This window comes from Pseudorasbora parva, chromosome 20, assembly GCF_024679245.1.
Source record: "Pseudorasbora parva isolate DD20220531a chromosome 20, ASM2467924v1, whole genome shotgun sequence".
Taxonomy (NCBI): Eukaryota; Metazoa; Chordata; class Actinopteri; order Cypriniformes; family Gobionidae; genus Pseudorasbora; species Pseudorasbora parva.
Window position 1 is genome coordinate 31,958,410 of NC_090191.1, and position 26,524 is coordinate 31,984,933.

The window sequence follows — 26,524 nt, forward strand, 5'->3', positions numbered from 1 at the left end:
TGCTTGCTAATTATTATTATTTATTTTTTACTATTGTATCTATTACGTCTTCCCCTAAAACCACACATTCTTACGTATATTCCTATTGCTCTTCCATGACAAGAAGCTGTACATTTTCAGTTTAATTGTAACACATTTCTACATTTCTTCTGCTGTTGCCGTTTAGGGGATGTGACATTCCTGTGCAAAAATGGTGGTGATTGTACCGGGCAGACTTCATATTACAGTATGCTTCCAAACTTAATTGTTAAGTTTGTGATTCACATTCCATCACAATGGCAGCCATCTGGCAATTTAGCAGACATTACAATTATTCCATTTCATGGGAATTGGAAGAATCCTCACGTGAACCTCACACGATGGAAGGATGTTTATTTCACTGAAAATCAACTCATAAACAAGCCATGTGCATTTAGTTATTGTGCAAATGACACATGCAATTTTCTTAAATCATAAGAAATTCAAATCTGATGTGAACAAGAAACAAATTCTCATTCGAGAACTGAGCCTTGTAAGTGATTGAGGAAAACTGTAACATCACAATACCATAGAGTTTGGGTTGGGAGGAGCACAGTCAGATGATTACCCAAATTAGCTCGGGAGGAATACATTCAGTTAATCAACTGAGAGAGATTAAAGGTAAATTAAAGCAGACTTACCCCTGTCCCACGACAGTTTGCCCACATGCCTCCAAGTAAGACATGCGGAGCAACTTTGATGATCCTGCAACAACATTGCTGTCCGAAAATTTAGACTTAATTGTATCCCTACCCCTAAACCACTAACCACTACCCATGTGAACAGCTGGCTGTCTGGTGCAGTTATAACAACCTTGAACTGAACACGCTCAAAATGGTGGAAATAATAGTGGACTTCAGGAGGAACAGCCCAGAACTCCCCCCACTCACCAGAAGAGCACTGTGGAAGCAGTGGAGTCATTCAGGTTCCAGGGCACTACCATCGCTCAGAACCTATATTGGGACAATCAGTAGAGACTGTAATTTCTCCTTCAGCTGAGGAAGTTCAACCTTCTACAGGAGCTGCTAATTCAGATACTATTTTCATATTTTTTATTAGAATTGTTATTACTAGGTTCTTGTTGTATTTGTTTTGTATATGTGCAAGCTTTAGCACCAAGAAAATTCCTTGTGTGTGCAAACACACATGGCAATATAGCTCTTTGTGATTTCTGATACCGTATCCCTAAAATCAGAGGGAAATTAACAAAACCTAAACTTGACATAACCTAAACTTGACATAAACTGTAAACTTGTCCTTCAAATCTGATTGGTTCATTGGAATGTTGTTCCAGAATCAAAAAAGTTTTGGGTAACACTTTATTTTGATAGCCCTATTTTGATATGACTATAAGTAACTTTGCAGCTGTATGTCAACTAACTCTCATTAGAGGATTTAATATGTTCTGTTTGAAATCTGCTAACTCTTTATTGTGATGGTCCTGCAAAAGATTCTACTTACCATAAGTAACTTTGGAACTGTTCTAACCCTACCAGTATACTAATATTCTACTAACACTATAATAGGAGTTAGCAGACATGAAGTTGCAATGTTACTTATAGTTAACAGAATGTGTTAAAGGGACCATCAAAATAAAGTGGAACCATATTTGGATCGAGGAATACGCATAATTCTTAAAATCACATATTCATCACCATAGAGTTTAGAATGCACAAGAACTAAAGATATTTTTATTTATGTCCCCCTATAAAGAGTTGTGTATTTTGCTGTTCTAAATATGCATGAATATGTTGCATTTTATAAGTTTTCGTCAGCATTGTTTTCCCATCATCACCAATTATGAATCATTGGAATATATTATATTTGGTTAGAAGGTTATATTATTTTTCAGTCAATGCTCCAGTAGTGATGTGCTTGTTCATGTTGATTAAATTGCGTGCTTTGGTTGTCTTTCTTAATAATAATAATATATAAAATAAAGTAAAATAAAATAAAATAAAGAAATTAGTAAAAGCATTCAATTTAAAAAGATATAAATAAAAATAATGAACTTGTGTAATGAAATAATGAAAAGTGAAACTTCAAATACACAACCATGACCAAGCATTGCTGCTAAGTTTTAAAACAACAGTGACTTAGGGTGTCAAAGGCTTCTCAGATCTTGATGATATCTCGTCTGAATCATGCTGTAAAACAAAGACACACAAGAAACAGCAACGCCTACAGCGGAAACTGTGACAGAGTGAGGAACACATGAATGTGAATGTAGATAAAGAAGATAATGAATGAATGAAGCGAACTATAAATATTTGATCAATCCTCTAGGACTAAAAAGGTGATAAAACTTGTGATTGCTTCTCTGTTTCATGCATTATTGCGATAGCTCTGTCTGGATGCTCTTCCTCTAGTCGCATGAAGTGATGTCACTGAGAAACCCCCCGTCTCCCGTCACTTCTGGTAAGCGGCAGCCTGTGAAAGCTTACGATAAGTAGAGCAGAGCAGACCACAGACTCAGTCTTCTACTGAAGGGTGGTGTACAACACAAACAGAATGAGAGAGAGAGAGAGAGAAATGGGGAAGATGCACAGACACAGTGACAGTGTGAAGAATTTGATGAGAATCAATTAAGGTGCTTTTCACAGGAAAACATAACATGCTGGCTTCTTGAAAGTGACAAATTAAAAGAAATGAAATAAAGCATACTAGTGAGGACTGCAAGAACTGTTAGATCTCCTTTTACCTGTTGCAGTTGCTCCTGACTTATAAATGATTATTTGATCATGAGCCATTTAAAAACAAGACCGGCCTACAATCAGCAAATTATCCGTGATTAAGCATTCGGGTTGAAAATATAAGTATATATTCATATGGAGGTGGGTGTTCGTCAGCACTTTCGTTCTCACTCAAGCCTTGCTCTGCATCCAAAATGCACCATGAGCATCTCTGCACTACACACGTTAATGACATCAGCTTTTAGAGGCTTTGTCTTGAACCACTGAAGCTTAAGTGGAATCAGCAGTGAGGTGGAAGACACATAACTACAATTATTTGGCACTTAAATAAAATTCCTACTTTGTTTTTTAAAATTCACAGTAAGTTATCTGGCACTTTCCAAGAGTAGGGTCCCCCATGTACTTTTTTTTTTTTTTTAGAACAATTAGGTATGGTACATATTACCTCAAAGGTCTTGACCTTCTGACTGCAATTTGATATACTTATATATACACACACCTAAAGGATTATTAGGCTAGTTTACCCACTTTCGCCTTCAGAACTGCCTTAATTATATGTGGCATTGATTCAACAAGGTGCTGAAAGCATTCTTTAGAAATGTTGGCCCATATTGATAGAATAGCATCTTGCAGTTGATGGAGATTTTAGGGATGCACATCCAGGGCACGAAGCTCCTGTTCCACCACATCCCAAAAATTCTCCATTGGGTTGAGATCTGGTGACTGTGGGGGCCATTTTAGCACAGTTAACTCATTTTCATGTTCAAGCAACCAATTTGAAATGATTCAAGCTTTGTGACATGGTGCATTATCCTGCTGTCAGTAGCCATCAGAGGATGGGTACTTGGTGGTCGTAAAGGGATGGACATGGTCAGAAGCAATGCTCAGGTAGGCTGTGGCATTTAGATGTGTGCCAAGAAAACATCCCCAACATTACACCACCAGCAGCAGCCTGCACAGTGGTAACAAGACATGATCAATCCATGTTCTCATTCTGTTTACGTGACATGATGATAGAGTTATGTGACTCTACCATCTGAATGTCTCAACAGAAATCGAGATTCATTAGACCAGGCAACATTTTTCCAGTCTTCAACTGTCCAATTTTGGTGAGCTTGTGCAAATAGTAGCCTCTTTTTCCTATTTGTAGTGGAGATAAGTGGTAACCGGTGGGGTCTTTTGCTGTTGTAGCCTGTCCACCTCAAGGTTGTGCGTGTTGTGGCTTCACAAATGCTTTGCTGCATACCTCGGTTGTAACAAGTGGTTATTTCAGTCAAAGTTGCTCTTCTATCAGCTTGAATAAGTCGTCACATTTTCCTCTGACCTCTAGCATCAACAAGGCATTTTCCCCCACAGGACTGCCGCATACTGGATGTTTTTCCCATTTCCCAGTAATTGAGCAGATTGTGAAATACTCAGACTCGCCCGTCTGGCACCAACAACCATGCCACGCTCAAAATTGCTTAAATCACCTTTCTTTCCCATTTTGACATTCAGTTTGGAGTTCAGGAGATTGTCTTGACCAGGACCACACCCCTAAATGCATTGAAGCAACTGAATTAATGAGAAATTGACTTGAATTAATGAGAAATTGAACAGGTGTTCCTAATAATCCTTTGGATGAGTGTATATATATATATATATATATATATATATATATATATATATATATATATATATATATATATATATATATATATGAACTGAGAAAAAAATGAGAGAATTAATCGGGTCAGAACAAAAAAAGTCATGACTTAAGTTAACTAGATCACAAACCTTTGAAGTCATCCTCGTCATGGTTCTCCTCACCGCATTACCCTCTGAAATCGAAGATCACCCACCTATCATTGAAATTCAGCGCTGCTTAAGGTTTCGGGGAGAATGTTCAGGAACTGGCACATTGCGTAGGTTGAGGATATCTAAAGGTTCCGCTTTCATACACTGGCTTTCATCAAACAAGGCCCTCGTGCTATGCGCATTGAGATATGCTTAGTAGAAATTCCTTTTTCATTGTATGATTTCAAAACACATGGCAAGTTTCTACATACAATCCTGGAAATGTCAAGTCAAATTACCTAAAACACATCCATTAGTCTCAGACGTCACGCACACATATGCATATGGCACACTTATCTGGAAATGCTTCAGGAGTTTCGAAGTCGTCATCCGATTGGTTTAATTCTACAGAATGTCAGCTAGAAATGAATATGGCCTGAACTTAGAGTACTCCCCGTAATCCCTGGCTGGGATAGGAGCTAGCTGAGAGTGAGGAGTCAAGGTTGCGGAGGGATGCAGAAATGACTGTCTAGGAATGGAGATGAGACGACTGTATAGATCCCCAATCTGGCTGGGAAGATCATTTGAATGTGCTCCTCCTGAACTTTGTTAATAAAACATCATATTTCGATATTTAAACACGCCTCATTCAATATAATAAGAGTTTCGTTAACTTGCACTTTTTGCAAGAGTAGTTTCGGAAACATGGTGCGAAGTGGTTTTGAGATAAAGATCAGAAACTCCAAAAGCAAATTATATTGATGCATATCATGAAACCAAATCAGACACAAAGGAGCTGAGACATCCTCTTTCAGAAAAAAATAGACTTAGATAGGCTACAAGTCTCAGGCTTGTAGCTGGTGCACTAAACCACAAACTATTGCCAGTGATACTTGTGATCAAGATAAAGACAAGCTAGATTCATAAAGTGGTTGCTAGGGTGTTACTAAGCAAGTTATAATATTGATAAGGCACTGCTAGGCTGTTGCTAAAAGTGTTATGGAGAGTTTTTAGTGCCTAGCAACTAACTAATACTAAGATATAAGTATAATTGGCCAACATGCTGTCTTTTCTTTTTAAAACAGGAACAACTTCGAGCTATAAAATATCAGTTACTCTAAGTTATCAGTTACAATTGACATTGGCCAAGCTCTACAATACGTTAATATGTTAAGCACCATGTTCTCTGGATTCATTGTGCTCCCTTGTAGATGTTTGTTCATTAGTAAGCATAAATCCAACTTATATCTTAGCCCTTGCAGCACCTCATTTGCATATAGAAAAAAGGCAGGGGCAATTGTGTTTCCATGAGCTGTCATTTCAGAACGTGCTACATTTCCTGTGCATGCTCAATTGCTTTGCATACTGCGTGGTTGTAAACATGTAGATGTGAAGACCAACAAACAGAAACACTGACAAAATGAATATTCATCTAGCATACTGTTCAACACACTGAATACAAAGTTACTGAGAGTTCAATTACAAGTCACTGGTCTTTAATCTTTAAAGTAAAACCGCTCGCGCTGCAACATGGCTTGAGCACAATAAAAGAGGATGAGTACCATTTGTCCATTCACAGAGTGAATGGTAAAGGACTGTCCCTAAACTAAATGGTATAATCCAACAATCATTTCTGTTCCATAGGTGAGAAGGTTAAAATAAGAAAAGGTGTTTGGAAAATACGGATGAGTCAAGCTCCAACCACGCACACACAAGCTCTCTCACACAGCTGCCTCATGGACCACAAGTATGAACGAACGGCCTAGTTTAGTCGCTTTATGGCTGGTATATTATAATTGAACTTACTATATACAATACAGTATATAGGCTACTATAATAAACAATATACAATTTTAAAAATTATAATATTCCCAAATACACAATTACAGGCAATTAATTAGGACATTTAATCAGGGATTACTTTATAAATATTACACAATTACTGACCCAGAGAATATAAAAAAATACTTTAAGTTTATAGAAGTCATTTTAAATTGATAATGTTTGCAGTTACAAGAGTCCAGATTTCCAGAACTTTTCATGCATAACGATATCTGTATATGGGTCCTTCTCAAAAAATTAGCATATTGTGATAAAGTTCATTATTTTCCATAATGTAATGATAAAAATTAAACTTTCATATATTTTAGATTCATTGCACACCAACTGAAATATTTCAGGTCTTTTATTGTTTTAATACTGATGATTTTGGCATACAGCTCATGAAAACCCAAAATTCTCCAAAAATTTGCATATCATGAAAAGGTTCTCTAAACGAGCTATTAACCTAATCATCTGAATCAACTAATTAACTCTAAACACCTGCAAAAGATTCCTGAGGCTTTTAAAAACTCCCAGCCTGGTTCATTACTCAAAACCGCAATCATGGGTAAGACTGCCGACCCGACCCTGTCCAGAAGGCCATCATTGACACCCTTAAAGCGAGAGGGTAAGACATAGAAAGACATTTCTGAATGAATAGGCTGTTCCCAGAGTGCTGTATGAAGGCACCTCAGTGGGAAGTCTGTGGGAAGGAAAAAGTGTGGCAAAAAACGTAGCACAACGAGAAGAGGTGACCGGACCCTGAGGAAGATTGTGGAGAAGGACCGATTCCAGACCTTGGGGGACCTGCGGAAGCAGTGGACTGAGTCTGGAGTAGAAACATCCAGAGCCACTGTGCACAGGCGTGTGCAGGAAATGGCCTACAGGTGCCGCATTCCCCAGGTCAAGACACTTTTGAACCAGAAACAGCGGCAGAAGCGCCTGACCTGGGCTACAGAGAAGCAGCACTGGACTGTTGCTCAGTGGTTCAAAGTAATTTTTTTGGATGAAAGCAAATTTTGCATGTCATTCGGAAATCAAGGTACCAGAGTCTGGAGGAAGACTGGGGAGAAGGAAATGCCAAAATGCCTGAAGTCCAGTGTCAAGTACCCACAGTCAGTGATGGTCTGGGGTGCCATGTCAGCAGCTGGTGTTGGTCCACTGTGTTTTATCAAGGGCAGGGTCAGTGCAGCTAGCTATCAGGAGATTTTGGAGCACTTCATGCTTCCGTCTGCTGAAAAGCTTTATGGAGATGAAGATTTGGTTTTTCAGCACGACCTGGCACCTGCTCACAGTGCAAAAACCACTGGTAAATGGTTTACTGACCATGGTATTACTGTGCTTAATTGGCCTGCCAACTCTCCTGACCTGAACCCCATAGAGAATCTGTGGGATATTGTGGAGAGAGAAAGTTGAGAGACGCAAGACCCAACACTCTGGATGAGCTTAAGGCCGCTATCGAAGCATCCTGGGCCTCCATAACACCTCAGCAGTGCCACAGGCTGATCGCCTCCATGCCACGCCGCATTGAAGCAGTCATTTCTGCAAAAGGATTCCTGACCAAGTATTGAGTGCATAACTGAACATAATTATTTGAAGGTTGACTTTTTTTGTATTAAAACACTTTTCTTTTATTGGTCGGATGAAATATGCACATTTTTGGGTTTTCATGAGCTGTATGCCAAAATCATCAGTATTAAAACAATAAAAGACCTAAAATATTTTAGTTGGTGTGCAATGAATCTAAAATATATGAAAGTTTAATTTGTATCATTACATTATGGAAAATATGAACTTTTATCACAATATGCTAATCTTTTGAGAAGGGCCTGTATTTGCAAGCAAACATCAGGGATGGAAAATATTATTCATAATTATCGTGTATGACAGTGGTTATTCTTTGAAGACAGCTTTTTTTCTGTTTGTGGTTGGTCTGGACTGCCTTGAGGTTAAGGTTAAAGAGGTGTAAAAATAAGTCTTGAAGTTAGTAAGATTTCAGTGTCACTAGGCCATCGTTTAGTTGAAACAAGGGTAGTGTGCTGGGGAGGGGCTGAGGGTATTTCCAAATACACACTTTTCTCCCCAGTAAGGACTGGACCATTGTCAAGAAACAGTGCCCACGGAAAGTTGATATGTTACATGAATATAATGAAAAGAAGGCAGCAGCATGTTTTATTTTTTAACCATTCATATCTTAGGAATTAATATGACAGGGTGCTTTGAACTCTTAATCTTAATCACAATACTATATTTATAGGCCTGTGTGTGTGTGTGTGTGTGTGTGTGTGTGTGTGTGTGTGTGTGTGTGTGTGTGTGTGTGTGTGTGTGTGTGTGTGTGTGTGTGTGTGTGTGTGTGTGTGTGTGTGTGTGTGTGTGTGTGTGTGTGTGTGTGTGTGTGAATATATAGACTTTTGGAGATCCAATATGTGGATAGAAAAACAAAAGAGCGAAACACTTTACAATACGGGTGCACTAGCATTAATTATGAATTATGAGTGCACTAGCTAGTTCATTTTGAATTAGTTAATAGTCATGTGCCCCAACGAGTAAAGTCATAACATAATGACACCTTAATAAACCATTAACTAATGATTAATTAAAGCAGACAACTGAAAGTTGAAATTCATGGCTTTGACCCCTTCTGTTAATTAGCACATTAATTTACATTATTAGTTAATATAATGTTATTAAGCAATTAATATATTGTCACATTTAACTAATAACAATTTAATGATTACTTAATCTATTAATCATGCAGAATCTACATTAGTTGCTGATGCAGTAAGCATTAATACATTGGTTAGTTCACCATTAGTAATAAATTAACTCATGATTATCTGTGCATTAATTAAGCATGAATTAATGCATTTTAGTGCACCCATATTGCAAAATGTTACCCAAAAGACAAAACAACAACAAAGATAGAAAGAAAGAAAAAACAAAAAACAATAAGTAATTTATCCAATTACAAAATAGGCCTATGTCTTCCACAAAGAGTGATTCACATAGATATAGCTCCATCTAATGGATAACTTCAAACACAACTCTTAAAAAGGACGAGCTGGACAAAAAAAAATAACAATAGGCTAAACCAATCGAACATAGGCTACATAGAAATATAGAAATAAAATAAAACAAAATCCCAAAAATGAATACAACGGATTTTATGCTTGCTCATCCTCAATGCATTGTTATTGGCTAATGAAGTAGAACGGGCCACGTGATACGGTCATAATAGAAAATTACAAGTTCTCCAACTCGAAGACTTTTTACGGACTGTGGTGACAGACTTGTTACAGTATGGCATGAACGCACTGTCAACAGCGGCCACGTGGTACTAGTTGGACCTCATTAATTTTCGTTAAGTCTAAGATGACCTGAACGCTTTTTACAAGCTGAACATCAACAGTAATTTGTCGGGGCACTGCAGTAACATGGCAGCAGAGACAAGGTGGTGTTCCTCAGTGAAAAATGTTAGGCTATCAAATTTTCCTGAATTTCAATTAGCCTATTTAGACACGTAATTAGGTGACTTTGTGTATTTGTAATTCTAAGTGAGTTGTAAAACAGTATGGCGAAAATTCGCGCACTTTTTTCCTGAAGAGGCCTAGATGTAATGTTTATTCTACATTAATTACGACTGTTAGACTACTGCTTTATCTAACTAATTGTGTAAAACGCCCCCCCCCCTTTTTTTTTACAGTTCATTTGATCCAGGAATAGACGAACGTCTCTGAGAAAGTGTTTAATTCATGAAAAACAGAACAAAGGGTAAGTGACTTGATGTCAGTCATGTCTTTTGTTGTACATGATGAGATGTGCCTCATATTTTACCTGTTGCTAAGAGTTTGCAGTTCTATATTAAATGTAATGAAATAAAAAGGTGATAAATAGTCACACAAAACAGCTTTCTGAATGCAAATAAAGAGCGCAACCAGTCCTGTTCTATTCACGAACAAATACTTTTGAGTCGATCTTAAAGGGGTGGTTCTGTAGGTTTTTTTCTAGGCTTGGTTGTGTTTATGGGACGCAGTATAACATGTCTTAATATATATTTTTTTAATGCCGTATTTTTCTTATATTTTACCTTCATTCCACAACGCTGTCTCCACTGTACTTTGAACGGCTTGTTTGCTTCCTGCTTCTATGAAGCCCATCCCTCCAAAACACGCAATGGTCTTAGATTGGTTAGATGGCCAAATGTAGTTTCCTGTATTTTTATTGGCTGAAGTGCCAAGCACAGGTTGTCCGGAAACGCTACACCCCTTACCATTACGGACAGAAGTCACATCTGGGGCACTGTTTATGTTAATAGCAAGGGTTTATGATGCCACCAACCTGGGAAGAAGCTTGTAGTCCAATCCGGCCGTTTTTGTAGGCAATCTCCATTTAGAATAGTTGTATCTCCGTTTGCATTGAACTTTCAGCGCTGTAACTTTGCAGATACTGTTTATGCTCAAGCAGCAACATTACACACTAACTAAAGTTAAAAAAGTGAAACCGCATGCAACCACCCCTTTAAGGCATCATAATATAGCAAAGGGGCCATAGAAACTAAATCTGAAGCAGTTTAAAATGACAAAAATTTGCATTTACACAGACTTCTCTGAAGCGGCATTAACACATATAAACAGGAATCAACAGCATCCATTGCAATACCACAAATTATTTTAACAAATTATTCCCTGGTTCTTATTATTACCGAAAGCATATTGTAGTAAATTAATAAATTAATCCAGATTAGAGAGTGGAGCCTTTACCTTACACTTGGGGTAAAATCAGAATTTGATATATATATATATATATATATATATATATATATATATATATATATATATATATATATATATATATATAAAAACATTAAATGGAAAAATGGATGCTTAGAAAAGTGAGTTTTGGTGCCATCTAGAGGAATTGAAAATCAAATGCACATTTTACCCTGATAAACATTTTGCTAGATATTCATAATTCTACATTAAAGTTGCACTATGTAATTTTTCCATCATTAAGAAGGCACCTATTCAAAACAAAGGCGGTGGTCTTCACCTCACAGCCGGTGGAAAATAGGACTTGGGCAGAAATCATGTTCAAGTGGAGGGGCCGATTGTTGAGGAGCTGAGCAAGGCTGCTGGAGTGATTGTTACGCAAACACACGCCTCGCGAGCAACGGGACTTTAATTATGACGGGACACAGTCACCGGCGCCATTTCCGCTTTCCCGGTCATGAGTATGAGGTAACGCAGCTCCGCTTATCATATTCGATACATTTAAGTGTGTTTAAAGTGATGCTTTGACGTTACTCTGTGTGTTCGCTCAGCGGGCGCTGTGACACTTGTTGCACACTGCTAAAAGTAAAGAGTTTCTGCAGAATAAATCCGGTAAAATAAAATCAGGGTAATGGAGATATGATGCAATTGACAGGCGACTCCCTCAGACGTCCCAGCTCCTTGGTTAAAATAACAATTTTCTCACAATTTACAAATAGTTGGAAACATTTGGAATATTGTTCAAACTGAACAAAATATATAACACTGGCATATAGTGGTTTTTGGATATTTTACTGCAAAAATACTACATAGTGCACCTTTAATAAATATGTTCATAACATGCATGATTCATTTGTCACACAGTACAATATAACTAAAGGTTAATATATAATATTTTGCAGGCATTTGAACCCCTCCTCAAGGTAGAAGCTTGTTTTGGAGAAAAAAATCTGAGAGAATTAAGATTCCAGAACTTGTGAGTGAGTGGAGAGGTGAGTGAGCAAGCACACAGCTAACATGTAGGTGAGCAGTTTCCAGGCTGGTGAAATGCAGCAGAAACTCTGAGAAGAATAAAGAGTGATGCATTAACAATGGGCACCTTGAAGAAATAAAACAAAAAGACAAAAAGCACCAGTGTGAGTCAGTGGCGGTTAATACAATAAAATAGGTGTAAGTATGAACTCAAAATCCACTAGATTGAAAGGGAGCCAGCAAAACCTAAAAATATTTTAAAAATACTTTTTAAAAAGCTATATGTTATTATTGGACTATAATATATTATATATTATTTATTATATATATATATATATATATATATATATATATATATATATATATATATATATATATATGGGTCAATGACATGACATGTATTTTTTGTGTCCAAATGATTTATTTTTCTAAACATAATTTTAATAAATACATGTCATATATCAAACTGATCTACAATATCTCCTTTATAAGAAACCTTTTTCATTTTATTGATATTCAATTGATGTTTTTGAGTTTTGGTGTTTGAAAGACCAAAAATGTCAGGCGGTGCGACCGTCCGAACCTGCAACCAGAGAACAAAACTGCAATAAAAAGGTTAATTTTGTCATTAAAATTTTTAATTAAATAGTTTGGCATGATTTTATGTTAAAGTCATTATAAATGAGCGAAAATGGTGTATCAGTCCTATTTCAAAACTATTTTAACACTTAAAAAACTTTTGTCCGAAAAATTGACTTCTCCAAATGTCAGGGAGGGCGACCGACATAAAAACGCAATTTTATGCAATGTTCCTTTAAGAAAACCATGTGACAGCATATGACATTACACAAAAGACCCCAGAGGACCCATTTGATGCAGTAACAAGGTTGGCCACCCTCCCATAAATATTAGATAATTTGACATTTTTGAGTAATGATGAGGTTGATTCAACTTATCATGTCAGGCGGTATGACCCCTGGAAAACTTTGAAAATGTGTTGTTATTATTAAAATGTGTATTTGATTAAAAAAAATTATGTATAACCTTGAGCACATGGTCAAACATTTTTATAGGTGTCCAAACTAATGCCTGTTAGATTTGAATTGAGTTTGAAATGTCAGGTGGTGCGACCAATATGTCAGGTGTCGCGACCAGAATAGCAGTTAAACGAACTGAAAAAAGTCATGTTAATTCATGTTTTTGAATATATTAAATACATTTGAATAAATGTATAAAGCTTTCTGTAAGATATTAAGTTGTTTAACGGTGCAATCTACATATATATTTTTATTTTATTTTATGATGGTATGGGTAACCATTTAAGCACATTGTCCATCTAAAAATCATATTCTTCAAGAATAACCAACACTGATACTAAAACAATTGCATATTGCATCTTTAAATTAATCTTTTTTTCATTTGTTTTTGTAGATGCCATTATCAAGCAAGGAGAAAAGAGCACAACATAGAGCTAATTTAAAGGGGTGATGAATTGAGAAATCAGCTTTCCCTTGAGCTTTTGATATATAAAAGGTCATGGTAATATAAGAATATCCTGTAAGTTTCAGAGCTAAAAACTTCCTTGTTAGTCAAAGAAAAGCTTTTATAAACACCAGGCCCAGCAAACGGTCTTGTGCTTCATCCTGACATCATCGACTGACGAAACACGCCTCTACAGAATAATAAGCACATCCATGTGTATGTGTGTGTGCAGTTTGTGCTTCTATCCACCGATCGGGCAGGCTAAGCAATACAAAAATAATATTTCAATCAATCGCGGGTGGATGAGAAATAAATCATTGTGTTTGTTTGATAAAGATGTTCTCGAGCCCTGTGGTCGAGAGAATCATTCTGGTTGCCGCTTTCAAAACAATCTTTCCCTCCAATGAACTGACAGCGTTTACTTCTAAGTCTCCAGTGACACGCCCATCAAAACCCAGCGTACAGGAGAGAGCCTCAAAACCAGTGTAGAAAGTAGACTATCACTTATTAGTTATGATGTTTTTGAATGTAAAAACCACACGAACATCATTAGTTGACCTCAGACAACAGTATAAATAAAAATAAAAAAGCCAGTTCATGACACCTTTAAAAAGTGATCCAGTTGCAAGGGCAGAGTACCTTGCCAAAAGAAAAGCAAGGTTTTGTGTACATCTAGATAGATTACAACTCAAGTTAAGATGTTATGTTTTGTGGTAATTACACAGTTATTACATGTTAATAATAGAAATGTTTTAAATTTCTAGTTCCCTTTCAGTTGGTCACGTTCGACGTACGTCTCCATTCCCTCCTTCAGGTAACGAGGGTTACATACGTAACGGAGACGTTCTAAAGAATCGATAATCAAATGTTTTTATTTATTTATTTTTATCTTGACTTACTGTTACTAATGTGTCTATTTGAATGAACAATAGATTGATAGATTCTGGGCCCAATATTTGCACTAGTTCCATATAAAAGATGTTTTCATTTATTTAACTTGTTCCTTGAGGTTTTGTCTGTATTGTTTTGCACTTCTTGTTAATGAAATATTATTATATTACTGAGTTACATAAATTGGTCTGAGGATTAAAATAAAGGCAATTGAAATCAGAATAAAATGCATTGACATTTTTACTTTTATCTTGTAAATATCAATCTTTATTGATCATAACGTCAGGTGGTGCGACCGGTCATGGTCAGGTGGTGCAACCAGCATATTTTCATTTAAATGTATCAATTTCCACTGCAATTGCAAAATAAAGTAAGAAATATAACTGTAAAACTTTATATAACATATACAAACCATTTTAACAATTAAAAACAAAAATAAAAACTCCTTATCGAAAAATTGGTGTTTGAACACATAGAAAAGTAGCCATTTATATGAATTGGAATAAAAAAGACAACAAATAAAGAAATGAAAGGGGAATTTACAATGCAATATGCATTTAAGACACTACAAGGACTGATATTTACAAGTTCTCAGTAGTGGTAAGTACATTAAATGTATATTTATTTAAATGAATATATGGTCGCACCACCTGACATTTTCTGGGTGGTAAAATCAGAAATCTTGTTTAATAATGAATTAATGCTGCCTAAAAAGCTGTAAAACCAATATGAAGCAACATCAAACATTTGTTTGGACATAAAAATGCATTTTAAAACCATTTTGCTTAAAAAAAATAAAAAATGATCTTGAAAACCTTATTCGTCATTGACCCATATATATATAAAGGTGCAGAAATCATCCCACTTCCTTTCCTCCTCTTTCCCAACTTAAAAAGAAGATATTTTGAAAAATGTTTGTAACCAAGTAGATAGAGCAACCATTGAATATCATATTATTTTTTCCCTAATATGGTAGTCAATGATTGATCTATCTATATGGTTACAAACATTCCTCTAAATATCTTCTTTTGTGTTCAGCAGAGCAAATAAATTAATTCAGGTTTGGAACAACTTGAGGGTGAGTAAATTATGACAGCATTTTTTTATTTTTGGGTTAACGATCCCTTTATGACAATATAGACACGTCCTCTTCCAGGCAGATTTTTAATATATTCAGTTGAGTATCTTCTTAATTATTGCTCTGATGGGGAAAATTTGACTTTTCAATGTTTTATCTATTTTCCTATAAACACTTTATATTTTTTGAAGCTCAAAAATCTTTTTCTGCACATCTGAACGAGTCTTTGGTTTTTACTCATGAATGATTAAGGGAATTTGGCCTTTTTGTTTCCTCATATTTATACTCCTGTGAACAAAGATATCATAGCTAGACAATTTAATGTTCCTATTTACCCTGCAAAAAATGTAAATATTATTTGGAATATACTTCAGAGATATTTTACTCATAAAAAATTGGCCAACGTGTTTTTAGAGAAAAACATTTATTTCATAATGTGATTCCCCTCCGACTTTCCATTTAAACAATAATAACAAGCCTTCTTTTTCATTCATTTTGATTAAAAAACACACTGAATATTCTCTTTCAACTAAGTCCCATCTAAAGCACTGGGACTAGAAGTCTCCTTACCCCTAGTAAGTAGATTGTACTCAATAAAATAAAATTGTAATACAAATGTTCATATAAATATATATTGAACAAGCAGCAAACATCTTCATTTTCAGTAAGCGCTTCTGTTTCAGCAGCAAAACTAAAAACTTTCCAAACAAGAACATAAATAAAGACAGCTGAATTACAGCAGTCAGAAGCCAAACTATCACTCCTTCAGCGACTATATTTGAAATCACAGCACGGTTGACCTTTTTATATATAAATTAATATCACGGTAACATTACACTCATAATAGTCCTACACTGTCTCTATATCAGATATGAGTGGAGGATCGCGACATGTCAAAAACAAAAAATCATTACAATAAAGTATTCTGTCTTCACTGGATGCAGCATGATGTGACAGTATAAAGATGCTATACAAAATACTCGAGGAAATCGTGGTTTCAAAGCTTCCAACAACAGAACTAATGGATTTGGAAAGTTTGCTTTGATGTGTCCAGTGTATACAGCCTCAAGCTGTTGCGGTGTGGTTCGGAGCGGCACAACAGTGTTATAAAATTACTCTAAATAATTAAAGCATTGGAAATATGAGAAAGGTTTCTAGATTTATTTTGCAGTACCTCATCACTGTGTTAACTGTTGAGTGTTAATTTACCATCTACCTTTGTCTACCTTGTACCCAACCCCCCCCACCCCAAACATGACACAATGACACAATGCATTTTGAGATTGCTTTCTAAAAGACCATATGCATGTGTTTTTGTTTCATAGCCCACTTAGCCTGTCTGACATTTATCTGTTATTCTAAGCAAAGCACACTGTCATCGCTGTCTTTTCACACACTTTCTGGCTTAGTGATCTTTAATTACTAATGCTTGCTGTGGCTCACAGGCAATAGAGAAAGAGAGGCCGCTCATCCATCACTGGATTAAGGCTATTTTATATCACTATGTTCTGAAAGAATCAAAACATGAAGAAATTGAGCTTCTGCAGTTCCTTTTAGGGATTTGTGCCTAGTAGGTTGAGCAACAAGAAGTAATGGTGTGGAATGATAACGATGTCTCTGTTGACTTTCTGTTGTATGCACATGGGTCTTGGGCTCTTTAAGACTAGTCTTCTGTTTGTACAGATGATATGGAAACACTAAAATCACAAAATCATAAGGCAAAGGCAGTTATCTGCAGGGCTGTTCTTGGAATAATTGGTTCTACATTACACTTGAGTACACACTCTTATTTGAGGACATCCTGAAATTTTTCCAAAAACACATTATAGTTGTGCAAACAAGAACACTGTCTCATTCAGTCATCATCTCATCAAAGTGTGGCTACACATTTAGCGCCCACTCAGCCCTAACAGCCCTCTGTGCACCTAGTAAAAAATCTATACAATGACATTTTTATTTTTATTAGATTGCTTTATATTTTTTCTAAAAAGGTGATTGATTATTGTGAAACTGCAGTTTGTCTGTGCCTGAAGCAAGTGTGTGCCGCACAAGTCCGGAGAAGTGAAGCCAAAGCATCTTGATCGCTCCCAAGTGAATGGATTTACTTCTTTTTTTTTACAGTCAATGGGCTGAAGTCTTCAACTTGAGTTGACAGATCTGGCATAATGAAATCATGAACTGAATTTGATGCAGTGGCCTGAAGTTAAAATGATCCAATCAGCATGAGAAAAGGCGTTCATAGCCCGCTCACCTATGTTTCTCGACAGTTTTTAGCATCCCTCCACCACTCTCCTGGTTACTATCCTAACCAGAGATAATGGGGGCAGTACTTTGGGTTCAGGTCAAAAATTAGCTCAGAGCTCTCTCCCCTGCAAATATGTATAATTCTTTTACTTGTAAGTGTGAACTCATAAAATATATATTTTTAAACAGACGGGCTAATTGATGCGCCACTACAAAATACTTTTAGATTATACTTTTACGTCCTACCCGTTGCTGTGCACATAAAAGTAGACTAAACCCCATTACGTGATACCAGTCATATGATACAGCCTTTGTTTAACTCTTCTACAGGACAGGATGACTTTCTTTGTGTACCTATAACCCCCATCTTTGCTGGAAAACTTGTTTTAGCATGCAGAAACTGATTCGTATATGTAAACACCAGTGTTTACAATAAAAGGGTGTCTCAGTATGGACACAACCAAAAGGCTGGAACAGGTTAACTGTGATCTATCGTAGTAGTTTTCATTGTAGCACTTTTTTGTCTATGTTCTGCATTTCCCTTGAGCTCCACAACTGTATTGGCACTGGTCTCTTATTTAATTTTGAGCTTTTATTTTAGTTAGTATGAGTCTTCAACTACTTGTAGTATCCGTCAATTGAAAATGTGTAAGTCTGCTGAGATCATAATAACAATAGAGCAGCAATATGTGCTTTTCTTCTGTTAAACTACATTATGTTGTTCATCTGATACTGATTCACTCACCTAGTGTTTGTTGTTGCAGCTTGTTTGACCTTATACTTAAATTGTCCTGGAAGTTTCCTTGCCTTTTTGCAATGTTCGAGGGTATTAAGGGCTATCCTGTCTGCTCCGAGCCAACAGAAGGTCTACTCTTCATACAAAATTTTACTGATGGTTATGGGAGGAATGTGTTTCAACACACATTGGGGCTATGTTGCGGCAGATTAATTAGAGTGTCTATGATGACCCCTGTCCACTGTCGAAAGCACCTACAATGGACTCGCAAGCGTCGGAATTGGACCTTGGAGCAGAGTCTCATTTATTTATTTATTTTACATCATGTGGATGGCTCTGTACGTGTGTGCTATTTACTAGGGAAAGTGAAGGCACCAGAATGCACTATGGGACGACGTGTGATGCTCTAGACAATGTTCTGCTGGGAAATCCTGGCTCTGGCCTTTCACGTAGATGTAAATTTGAGACGTGCCACCTACCAAAACGTTGTTGCAGATCAGGCACACCCCTTCAGTTGTTCCCTGGTAGAAACTGCATCTTTTAGCAGGATGTTGTGCCCTGCCACACTGCATACATTCTTCAGGAATGATTTAAGAGACATGATGAAGAGTTCAAAGTGTTGCCCTGACCTCCAAATTCCCCAGATCTCAATCAAATTTTGCATCTGTGGGATATGGTGGAACAACACGTTCAAACCACGGCGACTCTACTTTGCAACCTACAGCAACTGCTGCTAATACATTGGTGCCAGATATCAGGGATCTTGAAGAGTCCATGCCTCTGTGGGTTGGCGCCATTCATGGGCATATTACAGTATGTTAATTACCCATATATATGCAGTAGTTGAGTATATTGAGCATATTAGTTCCAGAATTAGGCCTCTGGACTGTCTCTGTCTTGATTGTCATGTCTTTCAAATATGCATAGCAATAATAGTTGATTACACACTTCTGTGTTGCTATAGTGTAAACCCTTCTTGTATAATTTCTGTAGGTCAGAGTGTGTTGTGTTGTGCAAATCTACATTTTCCCTCAGGTCATTTTGTTGAATGGATAATATAATATGACAAAGACAACAAAAATGTAGACTTGTCATCTGGTGACAGTTGGAGGACACAAGTACAAACAAATAAAGTGTCTGTTTGGCTTCCCCACTCCACAATGACATTTTATAACAAAGGATGTTCACCCTGTGTTGTCTTGCTGTTTCGGAAACTGATTCATGTATATGTAGATAGATACATATAGTCCAAGATAGTATCTCATCAAATATAATGACACAACAGAATCATCTAAATAAATGATTGCATTTTCTTTTTTACGTCTGTTTTGAAAGCTCCACAAGATCAAGGACTAATATTCAATTTGCAGCAAAGTACAAGTATAAAATATACATCACTTTCAAATAGAAATGGCTTCTGTTGCATATTTTAGTTATCTAACCAAAGCTTTGCATCAGCAAATTTACAAAGTGAATCAAAACCAAGCAAGAAACTCCAGTACCACTTTGAGCATGGATAAGGCAATTCTGTCCCCACAAGGCAACTTAAAAGCAAACATGTAAAGCACAGATTAGTGAACATTTTCTCATGTTCTTCAGATTCACAAGACCTGCTTCAAGCTCCAAAAAGGTCTGTTAAAAAAGTTCTCAGCTATTTTCACCAGCTAGATACAGTAAAATCTCTTCTTTTTAAGCTGAGTTGTTACAATCATTAATCATCAACATGTTGGCACTGATTGTTTTTGTGTGAAGACCTTTTTTTCTGGCAAGCTCTGTTCACACCATAGTTCTCTGCCTTAGGCTAGTTTATCAGCTGTGGGCAACACATAGAAGACATGAATTATTCAGACAGCTTCTGTTCCTCTTCTAGCTGGTCACTAGATGTCAGCAACAGAGACATCAAACAATGCCTCACACCAAGGGAGAGGTTGTACAAATGTATGAATGTGTATGGTGTGTGTACGTTAATATAAAGTTTTGTTTGTGGGTGACAAGGATAAAAAAGACATGAAGAAAAAATATTACAATGTTACAATGCTTTGTAAGACATGTAAGAAAAAATATTACAATGTTACAATGCTTTCAAGATATACATTTTGCCATTACACTGATGGCAATAACAAGACACTAACAACACTAAAGGGGTAAACAAATCTATTAAAAAAATCGATTAAATCGATTAAAAAAAATCTATACTGTAATTTCTGGATAGATTATTTTAATGCATAAATTCAATGAAATGCAATTGTACTTTAAAATGTACCCATCATCGTCACATCACTGTTATGGAAAATACAGTATATGGTTGCTTATTGTTTATTCTTAATGCAATATTGAACAAACATTTATATAGATCTCTCTATTGTTTGGCTTCTGTAGTCTTAAAAGCCCTCTGGCTTGCCAGTGTACAGAAATGGATTGTGGATGAAACATGCATATTAATGCTTTTCAGTAATGATTTAATGATTTTCTGTAATGCCTTCAGATTTGTGTACAACCCCAAATATATATATATATATATATATATATATATATATATATATATATATATATATATATATATATATATATATATATATATATATATATATATATATATATATATATATATATATATATATATATTGCTCTCTAATGGTATGTGTGACTGCAATTAAAACAGTATGAATAGGTTTAGGAGTTTAATATTTTATACTAAAATGTTACATGGCATGTGCCTATAAGATGAAGGGCATACAGGTCTGTCTGCCATGTAGATAAGTGGATAACATGATCCTTAATGAGCTTTGGCAGAAGCCATGTCTGTTTATTGATTGACAGTTCCACTCTAAGGCTCTGGCATCTGCCAACCCATGCATTCATGGGATCTTGACTTGAGGGAGAGAAAGGGGGTAGGACCATCAGTTTAGCTGGGGTATACCCTCCTTGAGGGGACTTGCATAGAGCCAAGAGCTGAGCCTCTGCAACCGCAATCATGTGAGGACCACTGTCAAGCTTGCCTTTTAATACGGCATGATGAAATACCATCCCATGGAAAGATGCTCTTTACTGAGACCCCTTGTTTACAGGCTGTCAGTGACAGGGCCTGTGGTTTCCCAGATGTAGCTTCAACCACAGGCTAGAATAGAAGCCATTACTGGAGTGCCATTCATGCAAAAAGCACCCACCAGATAGTTGGATCGGTCTGCTGTTTGGCACTGCTAACACCATGGTAAATGGGATAGCTAGAGGATGAAATGATCTGTGATGAAACCAGATGATGTGTCCTTAGTCCCATGGTAGCCCTGCGAGCTGATTCGGTCAGTTTTCACAAGCAATGTTTTGACGCTCCTTGACTGTCACTCTATTCCGAGTGTGATCATGTGTTTCAAATGCATTCCTCTGGGTACCTTATCCATCCTGAGAATGATACAAGAGATTCAAGTATGAAATTCTAAACTAAACTCTTTGGCCATATATATACCAGCTTTGTAAAACTTGAGCAAATAACTGTGAAGAGTTCATATGAACATCTAGTCTTCAGTCATTATTGGCCAGTGATCTATCAGACTTTTAATTTCCTTAAAATTATTTATAGGATTTAAGAGATGTTAAGCAAATGGACGGACATAATGTCCCAAAGTGTGAATCGTTTAAGTCATATCATAGTACAGTATACCTGCTAAGAATTCTGAGAGAAAAAAAAAAAAACATCTTTCCAGCATGACATGAATAAGCCAGACATTTAGGTAATTATTACTTATAAAGCACATATGCCTTATTCTGCATGACCTTATTCTATATACCTTAATCCTACCCAATACCTAAACTTACAAAAACTACCTTGCAAAGCTAACTATTAATAAGCAGTAAATTTATTGTTTTGTTTTTTTATGAGTTTATTTATGAGTTTATTGAGACAAAAGTCATAGTTGATAGTGAATAATTGTTCCCATGCTAAAGTGTTCCCAACATATCATTAAAATGCACCAGACAAACTATGAAATGAAAGTCAATCTTTTTTCATAGACAAACTATGAAATAAAAAGCTGTTACTATATATTCCTGCTGGTTTTGCATGGGTCCTTGGTTCCAGTGTCCTCAGCTTACCATTGGAAGAGAGAGAAACAAAATTGTTGCTCTTAACAAGATAACTAAATGTTTTTCAGGAGACTAATAGGTACTCCCCTGCACATGACCTTCTTGAAACCAGAGAAAAGTAACAATTATGTGTAGAGAAAAAGCTCTCATGACTACCTGTATATAGTTACATACAGCTGTTATAAAATACCATTATGAATCTCTCAACTGAATTAGGCCTACAATTCATGTAGCCATCCTCAAATGGAACTCACTATAACCATAACAAACTGTGATATTAAAGGAACACTCCGCCGTTTTTAGAAATAGGGCTTATTCAACTTCTTTCCTACATTTAGATGTGGGCAAATGCATTTTTGTCTCAGTGCATGCATTTTTTTTTGTTTGCAGGGTCGCTGCTAGGTTAGCTTAGCATAATGAATGGAATCCTATGTTTCCAGCTAGCATGTCCAGAGTAAAAGTGATAAAAACAAAAACAAAAAAAACACTTAATTACTTCTTGTGGCCTGCGTATTTACAACGAGTACAAATAGCAATGCAGATTAAGACTAGCCGATTTCCTAGGCAGATATTGGGGAAGATATCACGGCTCTCATCCTCACATCCTCCGGTTGAGTGATTGCAATGTGTTGCGTGATATTTCTGCGCCCAAGTAGCAGTGCTTCGCCTGTGCTTCCCCATAATATAGTCCCAAGTCAATATCTGCCTAGGAAATCGCCTAGTCTTAATCTACATCGCTATTTGTACTCATTGTGAATACGCAGGCCACAATTAATTAATTAGTTGTTGTTTTTTTGGATCACTTTTACTCGGGACATTCTAGCTGGCAACATAGGATTCCATTCATTATGCTAAGCTAAGCTAGCGGCGACCCTGCCAAACTAAAACAATGCATGCACTAAGACAAAAATGCATTTGCCCACATATCTAAATGTAGGAAAGAAGTTGAATAAGCCCTATTTCTAAAAATGGTGGATTATTCGTTTAAGGTAAAAAAAATATAGCTGAACGTTCTAGCAGCAAATTTTTCATATTTACAAGTTTATTTATTCCATTGATTCACAGATTGCTTAGCTAACCAAAAACAATAGGTGTGTATTAGCACAAATATGACATCCTTAGCATTTAATGAACGATTAAAAAGCCCACATTGAGTGCTTGCATGACCAAGTGAATAAAGCAGCCTAGTGCAATACCAACTCATATTTTCAGATCTGCAGGTGGGATTTAGTTTGTCACGTTCAAGTGAGCTGGTAGTCCAACAAAGTGCCGATAGACGATTGTAATTGAAACCTATAGGGACACACCGAGACCCCGAAAGAACTTGAGTAATGGAGCGCAAGAACAAGCTGCATCTGTTCCAGTCGTGCACCAGAGGCCAACCTTTGATGGAAACATATCTATTCCTGAGTAGGAACGGGGAACCGGCTTTATATTTAGAGAACCAGTGTCATGGAATCTTCCTACTGACAGATGTGTGAAAAATGTTAAAAGGGGGTTAAAAGTTTCACGAGGCTACTAACAATAGCAAGCAGCCAGTTAGAAGTTCATGGTCCATGTGTGTAGCTATGGTGTGTATCTCTAGCAATGGAGAGAGCGAAAAATAAAACAAATGTGGATCATCGAGGTCATGGAATATCATATTTCTGTATTCATTTCAAATGAATATTTTTGCATTAAAGCTGCAGTCTGTAACTTGGTTCAAAATAATCCAAAAACATTTTTAAGCAAGGACACAACAAGCCAGTATTCAAAACTATCTCCTTACCTTAGCCCCATTAATAACGGTTAGCTTGTAATAATGTGTTATAATTTGAGTGGAATTCAGCCTTTTCTCACAGCAGCTAGAGAAATTACATTTATAATTTTGATGGATTTTAATCCAGAAAGGCCCAAATGACATCATCAGTAATGACAACTAGAGATTCACCTGTAGTTAAAAGCGAAAGATTAGACTGTACAAAATCTACAGGTAATGCTAATACACACAAAATACACAGTCACGCAATGCTAAGGCTGATAACATTAACAACTTTAGAACAAAGTATAACAATAATAATAATTTGCACAGTTTGATGTTATATGAGCGATCTGTAAATTTAATCACCGTTGGTAGTGCGATTTATTGTAATGTTTTGTTCCCAAAAGTGGCCGACATGTTACTTAATTGTTCAGATGACATTTTCCGGTGAAAATTCTTATTTAGGTTATACTCCAAGATGTAGAATATGGGATTCTGAAGTACATTATCCACACCGCACAGTGACTAACGAAAATCTGTCTCTACCGCACCTACTCCTAAAAACATTAGATTCATCCGCTGAGGAGCCGCGTCGTAAAGTAAATATTACCAGAGCTTCTCCGTGATTTTAGTCCTGTCTGAATGTACCATCTCAGTAATCATACGGAAAATGTCAGTAAAGATTACAGCGACTTTTGCCTTCGATAAAAAGGTCTGGAAAAATTACATCAGGTAATTCTAACCCTGCGCGAAAAGACCCGCTGTAAATATGTACATACATATTGTAATTTCCTGTTAAAAAGTAGTTTCCCACGGTTTTTCAAATACGAAGTAGATTGAAAAATTATTCTGTGGCAAACCTCAAGTGTTTTCTGTTCACCATTCAGATAAAAAAAAGCTTGAAAGCACTTGTCTGAGGCATGAAACTTCTTAAGCTTTAGGTATGTGCCTATTATTAATACTGTGGTAAAATTATTGCTCCATCTACCCTTGTAAAACGAATCCTGTCCGAATAGGGCATAAAGGCGGGCGTACACAGTGCGATTTTTGCTGTCGTACAAACTCGCAGACGATTTTTTTTTCTCAGGAGATATTGCGCATCGTGGATGCTCGTATGGTCGTGGCTCGCACCGTGTGAGAGGAAATGCGAAACGAGCCGAGCACGTTAGGAGCACCTCCCGACCCTACGATCATTTTTAAGCATGTTTAAAAAGTTCGGAGTTGCCCCGATTTTTACCAGCATATGGCTGTCCCCTATTGCCAAGTCATACACAAGCAGGTCACATAGGCTCAATCTATGAGTATTATTAGCGCAGTGGCTGCAAACATACAGCGTTCACACACACACACACACACACACACACACACACACACACACACACACACACACACACACACACACACACACACACACTCTTTCCCTCACACGCACCCTTCTCTCTCCCTCTGGTTGTTTCGGTTGAAATGAAAGCCTACTGTCCTCTGCTTTTCAACAAATCATTTGCACACATTTTTTCTTAATTTTTGTATCTGAAGCTATAGCAGCAACATTGATGCTATAATCAAATTAACTGACACGTAGCGTCTGCAATATCTCACGACCTCCGGAGTGTCCGAATTCACACAGTGTACACCCACCTTAAGACACAAATGCTGAAAACTCAGCATTTTTCATTCAGTCAAAGAATAAACTAGAGTGATAAACCATTACACATGCTTATGAGGCCAGACAGCAATCAGTTACTGCCATGGGGACAATATTTTATGCAGCCAATTGGGTCATTTGAAATTTAAGAGCTCTCACTTAACTAACCTGCCAAATCTAGGTCACAGGGTCTCTCATATCAGACCAAGGCCCGCTTTTGTGTGATGGCCTACACTGACCACCCGCAACCTGCCGTATAAATAATGTTTTAGCCTACATAATTATGAGTGAATTTAGTTTATGGCCAAATTTAATTACGTTTTGAATTTGGTTGACATTTTGTAACATCTACTCATTTTTGACATTTTGGAACAATATGGTGGTGGGTAAATGACCACACAATTTACTTGTGAACTGTTCATTTAAGAATAGTTAATGTATGATTGTGCATTATAACACACTCAGTGTGATAGCCAGTGAATAAACAATTTCCTCAACAGACAACACAGCCCTCTGTTTTCCAAATTACACCCCTATGATATAGGGGCAGAGTGTGTGAAGCAGGAATGTGGCCAGGC